The following is a 13,762-nucleotide window of genomic DNA, read 5'->3' on the forward strand; positions in this document are numbered from 1 at the left end:
AGGCTAAGTCTATGCAGGCTGTTAAGGATTTTTGCAAGTTCAGCCTCCGAAGTTTAGTAGGAATTGGCCTGCTAAGGGGTGGACGTATCCTTCTTATGATTCTCAGTCTAGGGGTAGAGCTAGACATGGTAGGGGCAGAGCTCAGAGTTCTTTCAGGCCTAGAACAGGAGTTCACCTGCACAATCTTGAGGTGAGGGCAGGGGCCAGTCCTTTGTAAACAGGCCCAATGACCTACTTTTCAGCTGCCAGATCCTTCTTGCCTGGCAGCACCTTTGGGAGGAAGGTTAGCACTCTTCAAGGAAAATTGGATGTTGATTACCCAAGACAAATGGGTATTGGATATCATACACCAGGGTTACAAGTTTTATTTCCATACCTTGCCTCCTTTCAAAGGCATGCCGGACGTTCCTCCTCAGCAAAGACTAGAGGCTCGCAAGCAAATTTCTTTACTACTTCAAATAGGGGCCATACAAACGGTTCCTCTGCCAGAAGTGGGCCTAGGATTTTATTCTCGCCTGTTTCTAGTACCAAAGAAAGGAAACACGTGGAGACCAATTTTGGATTTATCCATCCTCAACACATATCTGGACATTCCCAAGTTCAAAATGTTAACGTTACAACAGCTTTTACCTCTGCTGGGCAAAGATCACTGGATGGTGACTCTGGATCTCAAAGAGGCTTACCTTCATGTTCCTATCAGGCCCAGTTGCAGGAAGTATCTGCGTTTTCGGGCTGGGACTTCACATTATCAGTTCTCTGCATTGCCCTTTGGCTTGTCTACTGCACCCAGAGTGTTCACGAAGGTTCTGGCTCCAGTGGTAGCTTTCTTTAGGCTAAGAGGAATACAGATCTATCCTTATTTGGACGATTGCCTGATACTGGCCCAAGAAAAGGACGAACTTCTTCATCATTTACAGTATGTGATGGCAGTGTTAAGATGCCTGGGGTATTCTGTGAACGAAATAAAGTCCAGTCTAGTACCCTCTCAGGACATGTGCTTTCTGGGTGTGAGACTGAATACAGCATCCCAGATGGCCTTTTTGACCTCGGACAAACAAAAGAATCTTTCTCTTTACTTCCACCAGTTGTCTCATCAGTCCAGGCTGACTGCAAGGACAGTCCTTCAAGCCTTGGGGTTCATGGCATCTTGTATTCTGGTACTTCCCAATGCCAAACTGCATATGAGGAAGCTACAATGGTATCTCAAGAATGTATGGACACAGCACTGCCAAGATTTGGACACTGTCATTCAAATAATACCTTACATTCAAAAGGAATTTTTGTGGTGGGCTCAGGAATGTCACCTAAACAAGGGACTCTCTGTGACCCGGCCAGAGGCGAGTCAGATTTTAACGACAGATGCCTCAGACAAAGCTTGGGGAGCTCATCTAAATGGAAAATGGATTCAAGACACGTGGCCTGCCAGACTTCAACATCTACATATCAACTTGAAGGAGATGTTAGCAGTCCAATTTGCATTGATAGCTTTCAAGGATTTACTTCTTCCAGGGCAGGTGTTGATTCAAACAGACAACACAACTGTCATGTGGTACATCAACAAGCAAGGGGAACGCATTCTTATCCTCTATGCAGACAAGCAATGATTTTGTGGGAGACTGCTCTCAGTTTACAGCTAAATCTTCAGGCAAGGTTTCTGCCAGGAGCACAGAACTCCTTAGCAGATGTGTTGAGCAGACAAATTATGGATCCCCACGAGTGGAAATTGGATCCTCATGTATTCCAGAGGTTGACAGTGTTATGGGGAACTCCAGACATAGATCTGTTCGCTTCTCCACTAAATTACCAGCTGCCAAAGTTTTGCACAAAAAGGTTTCATCCCTCAGCTTGGAAAGTGGATGCTCTCTCATTCAATTGGAGCAATCTTCACGTGTATGCCTTTCTTCCTCTGCCTCTCCTCCCAAAGGTACTGCTGAAGGTCAGACAGGACAAGCCAAACATGATTTTAATAGCTCCAGATTGGCCTCGACAGCACTGGTACCCATTACTGAGAAGTCTGGTACAGGAGCCTCCATGGCCTTTGCCTTCGATTCCTCACCTGCTGTCTCAGGAGAACGGTCATTTACTCAATGTCAAACTTCATTCTCTACATCTGACAGCCTGGCATATTCTGGTTTAAACCCTGGAGGATCTCAGCTTCCACAACAAGTTTTGAATGTTATTTTGGAGGCCAGAAGGCCTAGTACAAGGAAAGTATACGCAGATAAATGGAGGAGATTTTTATTTTGGAGTACAGCAAAGGACTTTGATGTTTCTAAACCTAATTTAAGTGTGGCGCTTCAATACCTTACTGAGTTATTGGACAAAGGTTTGTCCTTCTCCTCTATAAAGGTTCATGCTGCAGCAATCTCTGCTCACTATGACTGTGACCCACCATTATTTTCTCAGCCTTTGTTTAAGCAATTCCTTAGAGGGGCAAAAAATATAAGACCCCCATGTAGAGCTCCTACTCCTGCTTGGGATCTCAATTTTGTGTTGGAGAAACTCACTCTACAACCTTTTGAGCCTGCAGCATTGGCAGAGTTGAAATTTTTATCGTGGAAGACTGCTTTTTTGTTGGCCATTACCTCTGCGAGAAGGGTTTCTGAATTACAGGCCCTTATGGCAGTTGAGCCTTTCTTAAATTTCCACAAGGATAGGGTGTCTTTGCGTACTAACCCTTCTTTTATGCCTAAAGTGGTTTCTAGTGTGGCTTTAAACCAAACTATTCATTTGCCTACTTTTTATGCAAACCCCAAAATAAAGGGAAAAGATTTTGCACACTTTGGATATTCACAGACAGTTGCGATATTATTTGAGCAGAACTAAAGGGTTCAGGCAGTCTCAGCAGTTGTTTGTTTCTTTTGCTTTGGGTTCTCAGGGCAAACCTGTTTCAAAACAAACTATTTCTAAGTGGATTGGTTTTTGTATTGCTTTCTGTTATTCCCATCATGGTAAGGAGATTCCAGCTGGGATTAGGCCTCATTCCACTAGGGCTACTGCCACTTCTACAGCTTTTTAAGGGGTGGCTACTAAAGATATTTTGGAAGCAGCTACTTGGAGTTCAGTGCATACTTTCTCTAAGCATTACCACCTTCCACTTTACTCTAAATCTAGGGCTGGATTTGCAACTGCAATTTTACAAGGCATGTTGGCAGCTCCTAATGCTTTATAGTTTTGCCATCCTCCCTTACCTCTGCTTTGGGATTCTACCCATATGTAAGGACTGCAGCAATGTGAGATGAAGAACATAGTACAGTTTTGTACCTACCATAAATGTAGATGTTCAAGATCCACATTGCTGCAGTCCATTACCTCCCTCCTTCCCCTCTGTTGTTGAAGGTGGTGGTGTGGTTTGTGTTGTACATATTGTAAATATGGTTAGTGCACGGGTGGTTGGTTGGGTTTTGCTGGATTTTGGCTTTGGCCTGTCTTGTTAGGGCCTTCTGACATCTGGGGCAAGAAAAGACTGAGGAAATGACGTCGGTCATGCGCTTTTGTACCCTGACGTCCTGATGTCAGTTTTAAGCGCCTTGACCGACGTCAGCCTAATACTTTGGTATTCGGGCCGACCGAGGACAGCGGACTACCCATATGCAAGGACTGCAGCAATGTGGATCTTCGAACATCTACATTTATGGTAGGTACAAAACTGTACTTTCTAACATAGGGCGTTCGAGCTTATTACCATTCGATGTCATGATTTAGTCCCTGATTTCTCAACTCGTCAAGTCTAAAGGAAGTAAAATTACACACTGCCATCATGTCAAAGTCAAAATTCTCTGCGTCTAGCTTTTCTGTCATATTTCTGGGTGATCTGGATAAGGTATCAGCCAGATAGAGTAGTTTGCCTTTTGTATCAACCATTTTGATGATGTACTTTTGCAATTTGAGCATCATTCTTTATAATCTCACTGGAGATAAATGCATAGGCTTCATTAGAATAGTGACTAGAGGTTGCTGGTTAGTTTCAATGTGAATAGCTCAACCATAAATATAATCATAAAACTTGGAACATGCAAATAAAATTGCTAAAAAGTCTCTCAATTTGAGCATACTGCATTTCAGCTTGGGTAAATGTTCCAGATGCATAGGCTACTGGTCTGCCTTCTTGGAGTATAACTGGGCCAAGACCAAATTAATTTTGAAGCATCACAGGAAAGAGTTACTAGTTTATTCACATCATAGTATCTTTATGTAAGAGGGGTGGCAATTTTATTCTTAAAGTCCTTAAATGCCTTATAGTGCTGTTCTAACCATGACTATGCAACATTTTTGCAAGTCAGCTCTCTTAAAGGTGCTGTCAACTCAGAGAAGTCTGGCATAAACTTGCCTAAATAATTGACTATGCCTAGGGAATGCTGTAGAGCTTGGATATTGTCTGGTGCCAACATCTCAAGAATAGCTGCTTGCTTGCTTCAGGTCTGGTCTCAAATCACTACTGGTAAATAAATGACCTACATATGTAACTTCTGGTAGTCTGAATTTGTACTTCAGAGGATTGAGCTTCAAGTTTACTTCATGTGCTCTGTCTATAACTCTCAAGGTTTGTCATGCTCTGTTTCACCATTCCCTCCAACCAATAAGTCATCTACTATTATGGCACAAGGATAACAGAAACATATTTGCTCCATTACATGCTGAAAGACTTCACTTGCATAATTTATTCAAATGGCATCCTTAGGAATTTATATCTGCCAAACAGGGTGCCAAAAGTGGTTAGTAATGAGGATTTGCTATCAAGCATCAATTTGCCAAAATAAACTTTTGGCATCCAAAACCAAAAAAACAGTGGCATTCGGTATTAGGACTGCAACATATTTGACTGTGTGCATTGGATGATGGTCTATTCAATGTTTTGTTCAAATATATACTTATTCTGATTGTCTGATCCTTTCTTGTGAACTACTACCATAGACTACACCCATTCACTTGGTTCTGTAACTGGACAAATCACACCTTGCTGTACCATTTTATCCAACTGAGCCTTAACTTTTTCCTGCATAGCTATTGGAAATTTTCTTGCTGGTCTGACTTCTGGAGTGACCTCTGGGTCTAACTTCATGGAATACACAACTGGAAGTTTGCCCAACTCGTCATCAAAAACCTCGGCATACTCTGAGAAAATGGCTTCAGAAAAATTGGAACTAAGATATGCACTTTTGTGATTAACTTCTTTGTTAAAAGAAAGCAGATTAATTCTCAAACTGTTTGAGACCCAATCAAGACTGTACTGGTCTTCGGCCTGCATAGAATAACAAGTAACAGTTCTTGGCCAAATAACATGAAAGCATCACTGAGACTTCAGTTTGAATTTCTTCACCTCCATAAGCAGCATGTATCGGACTACTGGCCACATTGAGTTGTTCATTACTTCTCACTTTAGCAAAAGTGTCTGCTGATCTAGCATTACATTTTGAACCAGTGTCTACTTTAAGCTCTATGGATTTACCATTGATCCAGACTGTACAAAATGCTTTGCTCTTTGCCAGTAAATTCACTACATCAACTGTCTCACCAATTACTGATACACCATCTACATAAAAAGTTGACTGCTGCAGCTCTACTTGATCAACTTCCTTGACCTTTCTTTACAACTGTGTGAGGTTTACTTGATTTTCAAAACTTTTGAAAATGGTTCCATTTTTTACACTTGTGAGATTGCTGACCAAATGCTAAGCATTTCTCTTTTAGACTCATGATTTGCAACACAATTGCGACAGTTAACAGTAAAGCTGTACTTTGGGTTTTGCTGATTCACACTTGTGATGCACTGAACATGCTCCTTTACCTGAACTACTATTAGAGCATGCTGGAAAGCTACGTGGTTTCCCTGGTGAGCATGCTATCTACGTTTGCTCTGGATCCTGCTGAAACCATGCTCTTGTCACTTGCAAGCATATTTGTGTGTTTTTCAGTCATTTCATGGGTTTGACACATCAGTGGCTTTACTCAATGATCAATCACTGTCATGAAGCAAAGTCTTTCTCAGAGCAGCACTATTAGTACTACACATGAGCCTGTCCTTTATTAACTCATCTTTTAAATCACCAAACTGACTCATTGTTTTTTTCTCAGGTCAGTTACTGTATATAAGTTGCAAATGTTTCCCCTGGTTTCTGATCTCTCGTGTAAACCAAATCTCTCTAAAGTAGTACTTGCCTAGGAGTTACTCATTTCTCTAAACTTGTGCTTTAAACACTCAGTCTTCCCTTGCTTCAGCCTGTACAACAATGATGATTTTTACCTTCTCTCTCCTATACTGCTGGTGCATACACAAATGAAAGCTCTCTTTCTATAGCCTCTGACTCAACTAAGTTTAGCAAAATGAATGCCCTGGTACATGCATCTTTATCTGGGTAAGCTGCTTGTATATAAAAATATTCTTGCTCAAATATTCTCCAGTTATATGCAATATTCTGATCAAATAGAAGTGGTAAGGACTTTCAAAATCTGTCTGCCATATTAACACGTACAAGTGAAAGGTTTTTCAAATAAGGACAAACACATGCACATACACATACGCCAGAAATTTATGCCACTATTTGTAACTTTGCCTAGTAGTACAACAAGCTTCTGTGTAACAGAAATTTGGGAAATAAGTCTCTTTGGCACTATAATACTCTTGAAATTACTGTATTGCAAGAAATTGCCTATTAGTGTAAGAAACACAAATGCACGATGCAAATGAACTGGGCAACAGAAGCTCAGAATCAATAACATTTTGAAGTAATTGCACTTTGTGAATAAACTGTATAGAGCAGACTGAAATTTCTCCAAAATGGTGGTACCTTGCTAGGCAATTCTTTACAGAGTAAGTAATGCACTGTAATGGTGGCAGTTTTGAATAGACACACCCAGCACAAGAAACTTTTCAAAATGGCTATACTTTGTACTTCACAAAATAGTTGCACTTTGCACACAAACTCTTACATACAATGCATGCACAGTAATAAACACACACTGTAAAAACTTTTATACACTTTGAGAGGCTTTGAATAACTCTAGTTGTGCCCTTGATGCAATACAAATTTGTAGTTATGCCAAAACACAGCACTTTTCCAAAGAACATGCAGTTGCCTTGTTTTATTTACACTTAATGTGCCCTTTTTGCCCTTACTATATTCATTTTGCTCGTTTAATCTCTTTTCATGCCCGTTGTACTTTTCTTGTGCTCATTTTGCCTTAAACATACTTGTTTTACTTTTCTGATAATTGTTTTGTCAAATATCTTAATTTTAAATATTTCCCTTAGTTAATAAACCTTCCGTGCCTCCCACTTGTTTAATAGTGTGGTTTGTGCACTTGTAATGCTTCGTTTTAGCTTTTTTTATAAAATAAGTGGTTTGTGCAAATTCTCATTATCTTTGATTCTTTTCTGACTTGTTTTCATGCTTGTTTCTCTGACCTTCACTGTTCTCTGCATCTCATAGCTTCAAATATTCTCTGTGATCCCGGTTCTGACACCATGTCACTCCTACTTTGGACACAATACAAGAGTCTACGTGGGTTCTGTTCAAGCAGCTTTATTTTATACAAACACATCGATAGTTTATTGAGTTTAAACTTGTATACAAACTGTTTAAGTCATACATGCTCACTGTCTGTCTGTACTCTCAAAATGGCACTGGGAATACCACTGGCCTGGTGTTTTATATGTGCACGTTCAGTCTACACTTTCCTTGTGTAAGCATAGGTGAGATTACAGAAGGTTTCCATGAGGGAGGAATTTTGTCACCTTGAATTATCCTGAAAACATCACTCAGTAATTCCAAAATATTTAACAGAGAGAGACTATATAATTCTATATCATCTAACCCAGGAGCTTTATCATTTTTCCTTTTTTAAAGCTTCTTTAACTTCCCAGGTAATAGGCTTATTCAGCTGAGCTAATTGTTAGTCATTAAATTTAGTCGTAAGATTTTTCTGTAAACAATTGCCAATTTTGTAATCAGGATTATTTTTATCTTAAGATCCTCATGGAATTTAAAAAAAAAATATTAAGCATTCATGTATATCTGAAGTAAGCTTATTAGTGTGAGTATTTTGGATATTATTGATGTGCCTTTTTGCTCAATGTATTTCTTCTGTTGTCTAATCTTTGTAAATTTTTTGAAGTCTTCTAACTATGCAATCTTATTTTTTTTTTCAAAGCTATCTCCAGTTTATACATTAAAACTGTTTGATATTTTGTCACTACATTTTTTAATGATTTCTGTATTTTCTAATTTGTTGTTCAGACCTCACTTTGTGTATTTCATCTTGTATTTCTAACAACTCTTTATCCCATTCTTTAATGTTATTACTAGCCCATCATGCCATTCCATGTTTAATATGCATTTGCAAGTAGTCCCATAGTATAACTTTACTAACCTGACCATTATCATTCAAAGATAAAAAAAATCATTGATTTGTTCCTTAAGGTAACTATTAAACTCTATTTCATCATTTATATTAGGATTCTATAAATCTGAAATTTCCTTATATCTATTACTATATTAATACTTACTGCCACAACCCAGACACTTGGGATGCACAAGCCAGTGTATTTCTTCGTGCCGGTCCCAAGCCTAGATAAGTGGGGAGGGTTGCATTAGGAAGGGCATTCAGTGTAATACATTTTCCAAATGACATATGTGGACAACAGTACGGATCGGTTGAGGCCTGGTTTAACAATGACCGCCACCAGTACTGTTAGCCAATAAGGTGCTGGCCGAAGGAGAAGAGGGGGAAGGTATGCCCATAGGCAGGAAGAGAGGAGAAAGGTTAGGATTGTGGTAGTGAGGGTAGGAACTTTGAATGTTGGCAGTATGACTGGCATAGGGAGAGAGCTAGATGATATGACGGACAGAAGGAAGGTTGATGTATTGTGTGTGTGCAAGACACCAGATGGAAGGGGAGAAAGGCCAGGTGTATTGGAGGGTGGTTCAAATTGTTCTATCATGGTGTGAATGTGAGGAGAAATGTGGTAGGGATTATCCTGAAGGTACAGTATGCCATGAGAGTTTTGGGGGTGAAAAGAGTGTTGGATAGAGTGATGTTTATGAAAATGGAAATTGATGGTGCAATGATGAGTGGTGGTAGTGGATATGGTCCGCAAGTTGCATGTGCGATGGATGAGAGAGAATATTTTGATGTGAGTTGGATGAAATGGTGATGACAAGGGTGAGAGTGGTGATTGGAGTAGATTTCAATGGTCATGTTGGTGAAGGGAACAGAGGGATTGAGAAAGTGATGGGGTAGGTATGGTGTTAAAGAGAGGACTGCAGAAGGTCAAATGGTAGTGGATTTTGTGAAAAGGATGGACATGCTAACAAGAGGGAAGAGCATAGGGTGATATACAAGAGTGGAGGAAGATGCGCACAGGTGGATTATATCCTATGCAGGAGGGCCAGTTTGAAGGAGATCGGAGACTGTAAAGTAGTGACAGGGGAAAGTGTAGTTAGGCAGCATAGAATGGTGGTCTGTAGGATGACTTTGATCAAGAAGAAGAGGAGTGCAAAAGCAGTGCCAAGGATCAAATGGTGGAAATTGAAACAAGGATGATTGTGAGGTAGAGTTCAGGGAAGAGTTAAGACAGGCATTGGGTGGCAGTGAAGTTACCAAATAGCTGGTTAACCAGAGGAGAGCTAGTAAGGGAGACTGCTAGAAAGGTGCTTGGTGTGACATCTGGACAGAGGAAGGGGAGGACAAGGAGACCTTGTGGTGGAAAGAGGAAGTACAGGAAGAGTGTACAGAGCGGTTGGTGAAGTGAGATTGTGAGAGAGATGAAACAAGTGGATGAGTCTAAGGAGATGAGGTGCATGGCAAGAGATAGGTGGCAAAGGATAAGGTGTATGGAGAGTTATATGAAAGGTTGGACACTAAATAGGGAGAAAAGGACCTGCCCTGATTGGCTAGATAGCGGGACCAAGCTAGGAAAGATGTGTAGCAGATAAGGATGATAAAGGATAATGAGGGAAACGCTTGCAAGCAAGGAGTGTGTGTTGAGCAGATGGAAAGAGTACTTTCAGGGGCTGATGAATGAAGAGAGTGAGACTGAGAGAGAAGGTTGGATGATGTGGAGATAGTGAATCGTGAAGTGCAATGGATTAGCAAGGAGGAAGTAAGGATAGCTATGAAGAGGATGAAGAATGGAAAGGCTGTTGGTCCACATGACATACCTGTGGAAGCATGAAGGTGATTAGGAGAAATGGTAGTGGAGTTTTTAACCAGATTGTTTAATGAAATCTTGGAAAGTGAGAGGATGCTTGAGGAGTGGAGCAAGTGTTTTGTAACCAATTTTTAAGAATAAGGGTGATGTGCAGAGCTGTAGTAACTACCAAGGGATAAAACTGATCAGTCACAGTATTAAGTTATGGGAAAGTGTAGTGGAAACTAGGTTAAGAAGGGAGGTGATGATTATTGATCAGCAGTATGGTTTCATGCCAGGAAAAATCACTACAGATGTGACATTTTCTCTGAGATTGTTGATGGAGAAATACAGAGAAGGTCAGAAGGAGTTGCACTGTGTCTTTGGGGACTTGGAGAAAGCATATGACAGGGTGCCTAGGGGGGAGTTTCAGTATTGAATGAGGAGGTCTGGAGTGGCAGAGAAGTATGTAAGAGTGGACAGGATATGTATGAGGATAGTGTGACAACAGTAAGGTCTCCAGTAGGAGTGATGGATGCATTTAAGGTAGAGGTGGGATTACATCAAGGGTCAGCTCTGAGCCCTTTCTTATTTGCAATGGTGATGGACAGGTTGACAGACGAGATCAGACATGAGTCCCCGTGGACTATGATGATTGCATTGACATTGTGATCTGTAGTGAGAGTAGGAAACCTGTTGAGGAAACCCTTGAGAGGTGGAGATATGCGCTAGAGAGTAGAGGAATGAAGGTCAGAAGGATGCGCTAGAGAGTAGAGGAGTGAAGGTCAGAAGGACTAAGAATATGTGTGTGAGAATGAGAGGGAGGGTAGAGGAATGGTGAGGATGCAGGGACTAGAGTTAGTGAAGGTGGATGAGTGTAAATATTTGGGATCAGCACTTTAGAGTAATGGCGAGTGAGGAATAGAGGTGAATAGAGTATAGGCAGGGTGGAGAAGTGTCAGGAGTGATTTGTGTCAGACGAGTAGCAGTAAGAGTGAAAGGGAAGGCCTACAAGATGGTAGTGAGACCAGCTATTTTATATGGGTTGGAGACAGTGGCATTGACAAAAAGGCAGGAGTCAGCACTGGACATGGCAGAGTTGAAGATGTTAAGATTTGTATTGGGTGTGATGAGGGTGGACAGAATTAGGAGTAAGTATATTAGAGGCTCAGCCCAGGTTGAACGGTTTAGAGACAAAGCCAGAGAGGTGAGATTGCATTGGTTTGGACATATGCTGAGGGGGGATGCTTAGTATATTGGGAAAAAGGATGCTAAGGATGGAGCTGCCAGGTAAGAGGAAAAGAGGAAGGCCAAAGATAAGGTTTATGGATGTGGTGAGATAGGACATGCGGGTGGTTGGTGTGACAGAGCAAGATGCAGAGGACAGGAAGCAATGGAAACATCTGCTGTGATGACCCCTAACAGGATCAGCCAAAAGAAAAAGGAGATATTAATACTTACTGCATTATGATCAGATAAAGTGAATTTTAAATCTAATGATTGTCCTTTAAATCTTTAGAGGCATAAATCCTATTGATTGTAGTTTGCATCCCATGTGCATAAGAATGAGTGAAGAATAATGACTTGCCTTCTGTTTATAGTAGTAAATCAGCTAAATTATTGCTAACCCATCTATTAAGTGCTTTTGCTGATACCAGCAGTTTACCTTCTGTTCACTTACATCTTTTATAGTAGATGTGCATTTACAATTCCCTGCTAAAATTAAACTACCCTTCCAATGACATTATAGTAAATTTAGGTTCATAGAGGTTCATAGAGCAGTACTAGTCTAACTGCCCTTGCAAGCCATTTTAAGCCTAGCCAATTATCTCTTGAGACTCAAACTCTGTACCTTGTGTTTGTAAGGCAAACACCTTTAACCATTAGGCCACCCTTCCACTTCCCAAATCCTTTCTTTTTTCTTCTGGGTTTAATCTAGTACTCATAGGTTATAATTTAAATTATTTTTAGCCACTCTTGGGGCTATTCCATGGATTCAGTAAAAATTATTTAGTGTATATAGTTTGCCATTATATTTAATTTTTACAAATGTATACATTCTTTTATGATCGTTAAAGGATTCCATGACTTTAGGCATAATGGTGGATTTTTTTTCCAAAGTATTGCAGTTCCTCTCCTCTTTTTGTTAAAAGAACCATATGACACCATTTCATAATCTAAGTTACTTAAATATTGTATGTCTTTATCAAGTGAGTCTCTTGTAAGAATGTCATCTCCTCTTTAATTTTAGATATCCCATTAATGATTTATTTTGCCATTATTTAATCCATTTACATTAACAGATAATGTAAAACTTCCATACTGTGTATTTATATAGATTTCTTTTAAAAGATAAAGTAATATGGTGGATAAATGTATCCGTATATGCAAGAATCAAATGCATTCCTCCAGCATTCTCTTAACATTCCACATTTTTTTTCTAATTTTTCCTTTCTCTAAACTAAACTACTAAAATTCAAAAAATAAAAACTGACCTACAGCTATAACTGAACATAATAATAAAACACAAGCTACCATGGATACCAAAGTTCCTAGTCTGCCTATTGAACAGTCAACCTATACTATCGCTCTATGCAGCAACACCTAAAAATTCATCAAAAAAAATAACCAAAAGCTTACCATGATTTGCATATAATTAATATAAAATTATATATACATCAAAACAATAAAACTATTAATTTAGTTATATATTTTTCCATTTAAAACTATTCCAACTTAAAAAATTCTCTTAAGCATAGATATTAAATAATTTAACAGATGGTATACTATAAACCTGTTTGTAGGAGTAGTATAAAGTACCCATTTAATATTCCTAAATTCACTCCAATTTTATTATACATTGAGATCTAGTTATAATAGAGTGGAACCCGAAGAGATTAAAACATCTGTGAATTTACAGGTCCCAGGTAATCTTATACTAAACTATAATACAAAATAGATCAATGTACATATTTTTCATGTAAAAAATACATTTTATAGCTCTAACAAAAAGCTCTGAATGAATTTTTAAACAAGTGTCTATATTTCAAATTTCTGTAACACTCCATCAAATATCAAAATATTTAAAAACCCATTAGCTTGTTAAACTACTTGAAAATATGTACATTACCAAGGTCAAAGAGAATGTCTTACTAGTTCTACAGAGTCTAAAAAATGCAGTCTGTATTACTTTCAGAAGTTACAAAGTGTTCAATGGAAATCCCATTGTCCTTTCCCATATTCCAAAATATTGAAACATCTACTTTACTTTCAATCAAAATGGATGTACTGATTCAGCAATAGATGAAAGTTTCATCTTTGACTTGAGTTATTTAAGGTAGTCTTAGTGAATCTAATAACATGCAACATGTAAAAAGCTTCAAGGTTCACATGACCAATAATCAAATCCCAGCTTTCATATTATTTTGAAATATTTTATATGATTTGCTATGTAAATTTAGATATTGTACATTCACATTTCTGCCATACACATGTATGTAATAGACATATTTCTTAAAAGCATTTTAAGGGTTTTCGGTCTTATTTTCCTACCAGAGATTTACCTTATTCTATGCATGTAGTATTTCTAGAATTTCCCATCATAGGGCTACTTGATCAGCTCTCTATTAGAGA

The sequence above is a fragment of the Protopterus annectens genome, chromosome 15.part0 (genome assembly GCF_019279795.1).
Source record: "Protopterus annectens isolate FY-2018-M chromosome 15.part0, PAN1.0, whole genome shotgun sequence".
NCBI classification, from domain to species: domain Eukaryota; kingdom Metazoa; phylum Chordata; order Ceratodontiformes; family Protopteridae; genus Protopterus; species Protopterus annectens.